The sequence below is a fragment of the Mus pahari genome, chromosome X, assembly GCF_900095145.1.
Source record: "Mus pahari chromosome X, PAHARI_EIJ_v1.1, whole genome shotgun sequence".
NCBI classification, from domain to species: Eukaryota; Metazoa; Chordata; class Mammalia; order Rodentia; family Muridae; genus Mus; species Mus pahari.
This window is the reverse complement of record NC_034613.1, coordinates 113,892,077-113,897,262: the sequence shown is the minus strand read 5'-3', so window position 1 is coordinate 113,897,262 and position 5,186 is coordinate 113,892,077. Positions and strand designations below refer to the sequence as shown.

At 43.3% G+C, this 5,186-nt stretch overlaps 1 pseudogene; it reads left to right on the top strand.

Moving 5' to 3' along the window:
- The first annotated feature begins 323 nt into the window (after window positions 1-323).
- Window positions 324-1,388, top strand: LOC110314490 (annotated as a pseudogene).
- Window positions 1,389-5,186: the final 3,798 nt, after the last annotated feature.

Sequence of the window (5,186 nt, the reverse complement as noted above, 5' to 3'; positions counted from 1 at the left end):
GTACTGTGATGAATTACAATGTTATAAATCACCTGATACAATCTCTCAGTTTTGGCCTTCCTAGCCTCCAGATCCATGATTATACTTCATTATAAATTATTAAGCCTGTACTATTCTGTTACCGCAGCGCAAAATTCACTATGGCAAGAAAGAAAGACCAGGAAGAAGGTCACAAACAGTGAATATCTCATTAAATTCAATGGATCACAGTTCCTAATGGACATGGAGAAACAGTGGGATAAGAATATACAAAGTAGCTCCTCCTCCTCCTCCTCCTCCTCCTCCTCCTCCTTTTCCTCCTTCTTCAAAACACCAAATGGCGGATGACACCGGTACAGTGGTGCAGTGGGAGGGTCGGGGGCCCAGGATTAGGAGGCCGAGGCAGCTTCAGCAGAGAATTCAGCAGTGGTCATAGGGGCTGCGGTCGAGGCCATGGCCATGGTCGAGGCCGCAGAGCTAGTGGAGGTAAAGCTGAAGACAAGGAGTGGATCCCTGTCGCCAAGCTGGGCCGCCTGGTTAAGGACATGAAGATCAAGTCCTTGGAGGAGATCTACCTGTTCTCCCTGTACATTAAGGAGTCTGAGATCATTGACTTTTTCCTGGGTGCATCCCTAAAAGATGAGAGTCCATAAATCATGCCAGTGCAAAAGCTGACTCGGGCTGGCCAGCGGACCAGGTACAAGGCATTCGTCGCATATTGGGGACTACAATGGTCACGTTGGTCTTGGTGTATAGTGCTCCAAGGAGGTTGCCACTGCCATCTGAGGGGCCATCATCTTGGCCAAGCTTTCCATTGTCCCTGTGTGGAGAGGCTACTGGGGGAACAAGATTGGCAAGCCCCACACTATTCCATGCAAGGTGACAGGCCACTATGGCTCTGTACTGGTGCGTCTCATCCCTGCCCCCAGAGGCACTGGCATTGCCTCTGCTCCTGTGCCCAAGAAGCTACTGATGGAGAGATGGCTCAGTGATTAAGAGTACTGACTGCTCTTCCAGAGGTCCTGAGTTCAAATCCCAGTAACCACATGGTGACTCACAACCATCTGCAATGGGATCTGATGCCCTCTTCTCTTGTGTCTGAGGACATTGACAGTGTACTCACATACATAAAATAAATAAAAAATAATCTTAAAAAAAAGAAGCTACTGATAATGGCTGGTATAGATGACTGCTACACTTCAGCCAGAGGCTGCACTGCCACCCTGAGCAACTTTGCCAAGACCACCTTTAATGCCATCTCCAAGACCTACAGCTACCTGATCCCCGACCTCTGGAAAGAGACTGTCTTCACCAAGTCTCCTTATCAGGAATTCACTGATCATCTTGTGAAAACCCACACCAGAGTCTCTGTTCAAAGGACCCAGGCTCCAGCTGTGGCTACCACATAAGGGTTTTTATACAAGAAAAATAAATGAATGAAGTATGCTAAAAAAAATAAAAGAATATACAAAGTAATGACCAAGAAAGATAACTCTTAAAAAAATCAATAGTTTGTTTCAGCCTTCTGGCCTTTCCTAAATTCAACAACAGGGATCAGTTGCTTCTGTCCATTGGTTGGGTGCAAATATCTGCATCTGACTCAGCTGCTTGTTGGGTCTTTTGGAGGGCAGTCATGATAGGTCCCTTTTTGTGAGCACGCGATAGCCTCAGTAATAGTGTCAGGCCTTGGAACCTCCCCTTGAGCTGGATCCCACTTTGGGCCTGTCACTGGGCCTTCTTTTTCTCAGGCCCCTCTCCATTTCCATCCCTGTAGTTCTTTCAGACAGAAACAATTAAGAGTCAGAGGTGTGACTGTGGGATAGCAACCCCATCTCTCACTTGATGTCCTGTCTCCTGCTGGAGGTGGGCTCTATAAGTTCCCTCTCCCTACTGTCCTGGCATTTCATCTAAGGTCCCTTCCTGTGAGTCCTGGGAGTCTCTCACCTCCCAGGTCTCTGGTGCATTGGGGGGGGGGATTCCCCCCAACCTTTTATTTCCTGAGGTTGCCTGCTTACATTCTTTCTGGTGGCCCTCAGGGCTAGCTACAGTCCTTTTCCCTCACCCAATACCAGATCAGGCTCCCCTCTCCTCCCACTCCCCTCAACTCCATCTACTTTCCCTCCCAGGTACCTCCCTCCCTCCCCAGTTGTGATTGTTTTCTTCTCTCTCCCAAGTGGGACTGAGGCGTACTCACTTGGGCACTTCAGCTTGTTGAGCTTTTTGAGTTCTGTAGACTGTATCTTGGGTATTCTGTACTTTTTTTTTCTTTTGGCTAATATCCACTTATCAGTGAGTACATACTATGCATGTCCTTTTGGATCTGAGTTACCTCACTAAGGATGATGTTTTCTAGTTCCATCCACTTGCCTGCAAAACTCAGGATGTCTTCGTTCTTAATAGCTGAGTAGTATTCCATTGTGTAAATGAACCACATTTTCTGTATCCATTCTTCTGTTGTGGGACATCTGGCTATCACAAATAAGGCTGATATGAACATAGTGGAACATGTGCCCCTGGGGCATGGTGGGCATCTGTTGGGTATATTCCCAAGAGTGGTATAGCTGGATCTTCAAAGCTGAAAGAAGCTGAGGAGAAGGGCAATACTGCAGGAGGACCAGCAGTCTCAATTCATCTGAACCCCCGAGATCTCTCAAACACTGGACCACCAACCAGGCAGCATACACCAGCTGATATGAGGCCCCCAACACACATACAGTAGAGGACTGTAGGGTCTGTGTTCATTCAGAGAAGATGCACCTAACCCTCAAGAGACTGGAAGCCCCAGGGAGTTTAGAGGTCAGGTGGGGTGGGGGTGGGGACATCTACGTGGAGAAGGGGTGGGGTGAGGATGAAGTGTGAGATATAGAACTGTCCAGGGGTGGATGGGGTGTGGGAAATGGAATGTGGAGTCCAAAAAAAAATTAAAAATGAAATATTTTTTTTAAAAAATCAAGTTTGGACTTGGCAGTACTATTATTGATGATAAAATCTAAAATATGATAAGTAGGAGTAGTTAGCTAATGTGAGATATAGGTAGGACCACAGAAAGGAGAAGGTTGATGGATTGTTTACATGATTTTGAAGTCATTAAGAATGATGACAAGAGGGGCTGGAGAGATGGCTCAACGGTTAAGAGCACCAACTGCTTTTCCGAAGGTCCTGAGTTCAAATCCCAGCAACCACATGGTGGCTCACAACCATCCATAAATCTGACGCCCTCTTCTGGTGTGTCTGAAGTCAGCTACAGTGTACTTACATATAACAATAAATAAACCTTTAAAAAAAAAAAGAATGATGACAAGATTAATAGGGAAGAGGGGAAGCAGGCCACGAAGCTGCTTCTGACCTCTTGAGTGAACATAGCAGGGTTGCAGACAACTGTAACAACACCGGGATTTGGCCTAGGTGGTTAAGACTGAATGGAGTTGGTACACGAAAGATGAGAAGTGTGACCTGGGGAATGGTTGGGAAGAGCCTGGAGAAGTTTAGACAAACGAACACAAACCAAATCAAAGACACTCTTCTTCCAGGTGCTGTGATACCACGGGAGTGGAAGAAAAGCTTCGAGAAAATATTCTCATGCATCGCCCGTCTAATGTCTTCAGTTAGCTATGTACTAAACAGCTATTGCTGCTCACATTTGCCAGCCCATGTGGGTGCTGCTGTGATGAGGACAACGATAATTCGTTAGTTATCTTGTTTAAGAGAAGCTGCAATTGATTGTCCTTTGAGGAAGAAATAATTTGGTGCAGCTCACACGCTGTCATGCCCAGTTGACTTGTCGCTGAGCCTAACATGTTGCTGCCTACGTGTAAAAATTGAATTTGGCAATTGTCCAGTCATGAAAGGAAGCAAATAAATTCTCATTAAGGGTAGCTAAATGTAATTTTAAAATTTAATTATACAGCTACAGTAATCAAAATTGGACAGTATTGTGTAACTGGGGGGCTTATAGATCAGTGAAACAGGAAAAAAGAATCTAAAATGCACACAAACTTACATGGCTAATTGATTTTCTAGAAAATAATTAAAGTAATTCAGTGGGAGTAAGACACTTCAAAAGTGGTGTTAGAAAATTGAACATCCATATGCCAATTTAGAAATGACCTCAATCTTCATTTCACACCACACGAAAGCAATCAACTTACAATAGATCACAGACCTAAATATAAAATACAAAATCTATGAATCGTAGATGGAAAAAACAGAAAAAATCTTGACTCTAGATTAGAAAGGTATATGTTTTTATATTCATTCTAATAGTCCATGTCTTTTTATTGATGATGAGAGTTATCAGTGAGCATAATTTGCTTTAAAATTGATATAATTTTGTGTTAACAAAATTTTAAATTATTGTCCTGTGATTTAAACAGTTGTGTTAAAAGAATGAGAAAAGAAAATACAGGAGAAAATATTAAAAATCATGAATCATATTAACTGCATATTAGAATAACAAAGAATTCTTAACATCTTATAATAAGAAAACAACACAGTGCTAAAATGATGGAAAACAAAACCGCAATAAAATTACACTTATGCCCTGGACTGTTCTAATTAAAGGTTATCAGTACCAGATGTTAGAGATGGTATTGTGCAACTTAAATAGTCGTGCATTGGTAATGGGAGTGTAAAATTATAATGCAGCCACTGTGGAAAACAGCTTGGCAAGTCATGAAAATGTTAAACAGAATCCCATTTTTAAATGTTCTGAGAATCACTCACATGAGAAACAGGACTCCACAAACAACATAGAATAATTTAAAAGAAGGAGGAAATGTGCATATGCCAAAAGAGGACACTTACTAAGAACCCTAAACAGTCTAAGAAATACAAGTGTTTCCGAGGCTGAAGCAGAAGGACCTCTTAAGAGCAGTAGTTTAAGGTCAACCCGCCCCCTCACCCAGTGACCTCATTGAGATAACTCTCAAAAGCAGAATACAAGATATTAAAAGGATAGCAACCTCTTAGCTCCCCTCAGAAGCACAGACACATCCTGAAAGCACAGAAGAGGCTGAGGAAATAGATCCACTGGTGGACTCCTTGTCCAGCATGCACAATACCTTCGGTCTGATCCTAGCCATGGTGGTGCATCCTGGAATCTCAGCACAAAAGGGAGAGGCAGGAGAATCACAAATTCAAGGTTGTCCTCAGCTACATGCCATGTTGAAAATCAACTTTGAGTACGGAGACCCTATCTCAAAACAAAA